At 49.7% G+C, this 1,418-nt stretch overlaps 1 pseudogene; it reads right to left on the reverse strand.

Annotated features, from left to right (window-relative positions):
* Positions 1-239: 239 nt before the first annotated feature.
* LOC124962215 (40S ribosomal protein S11-like) lies at positions 240-705 on the reverse strand (annotated as a pseudogene).
* Between the last annotated feature and the right edge of the window lie 713 nt (positions 706-1,418).

Below are 1,418 nucleotides of genomic sequence, written 5' to 3' on the forward strand. Positions count from 1 at the left end.
ATAATAAATCAAAGTTCCTTTAAACTACAGCATCTGCTCCATGGCCTGAACTGTCCCTTGACCATTGCCACTGCAGTCTCCACCTTCCACCTTCAGCCTGGAGCCCTTCTGTACCTCTCTAATGGCCCCCAAGTCACTGCTGTCACTGCCATTTCTCCAAGTTTTTTTTTTTTTTTTTTTTTTTTTGCAAATTAGAAAATAAGTTTATTTTGCTTTGAGGGGTGGGCAGGTATCCAGTCTCAGAACTTCTGGAACTGCTTCTTGCTGCCAACAGCCTTGGTGACCTTGAGTGCATTGAAGCTCCCTCTCTTGCTCAAGGGCCTGCATTCACCCACTGTGATGATGTTTCCGACCTGGACATTCCTGAAGCAGGGGGACAGGTGCACAGACAGATCTTGTGACACTTCTCAAAGTGATTGTCTTGCGGATGTAGTGGAGATCATCCTGACAGATCATAATGGTCCTCTGCATCTTCATCTTCATCACCACACCAGACAGGATCCACCCTCAGTTGGAAACAGTGACAGTGAAGGGCATTTCTTGTTGATGTAGGTACCCTCAGTGACCTGTTTTGGTGTCTTGAAGCCCAGGTCAATATTTTTGTAGTATTGAGGGAGTTGCTCCTTCTCCTAGCAGGACCCTCTTCTTGTTTTGAAAGATGGTTGGCTGCTTTTGGTAGGCATGACCCGTCTGAATGCCCACCATCTTCCTGGTCACCTGAAAAAAAGAACTTCTCCAAGTTTTTTATTTACCAGACAAAGGGTGTCATTCAGGGAGGCCAGGAGACCTGGTTTCTAGGCTAGAGTTTCTCACAAAACGTGTAACAGACCAGAGCAGGTCTCTCTCTTGCTGGGTTGCAGTCGCCTCCCCTTCCCCCTGTCCATGTTAGATGAGGCTGGATACCTTTAGCTGAAACCACCCCTGGGTTCAGTATTCTGAACTTCTAACTTTGAACAGTATTTCAGACCTGCGCTCACTCCTCTGCCCTCGGAAGGCTCTGAGTACCTGCTCACCAGGTATAGCATCCCTTTCCCCTGCCAGGCCTGCTGTGGGCACAGAGTGTTAACACACACCCAGACAACTGGCATCAAAGCCAGGCCAAATGTTGGTGTTTGTGGCTCCTAAAGGGGCAGAAACTGGGGCACAGCTAGCATGGAGTGTGCAGAGGGAGGCTCCCTGCTGCCGCTCACCAGAGAAGGCAGGAGCCCCAAACTAACTCCAGGTAAGAGAGTTCCCATGGGCAGCAAAAATAGACTTACCATGTTCTCCCTCTCCTGGGGGGAAAAGGGCCATGGAATGGTTTCAAAGGCAGAGGGGCAGGGTGATCTGCAGTCTCAGAATCAGTCCTGGGAAACCCAGAGCTGCTAGTCTGGTTTGAGCCCCTGAGCCAGAAGCTTGGACTTCTGACTACCAGTGGG

The sequence above is a fragment of the Sciurus carolinensis genome, chromosome 12 (assembly GCF_902686445.1).
Source record: "Sciurus carolinensis chromosome 12, mSciCar1.2, whole genome shotgun sequence".
Lineage (NCBI taxonomy): Eukaryota > Metazoa > Chordata > Mammalia > Rodentia > Sciuridae > Sciurus > Sciurus carolinensis.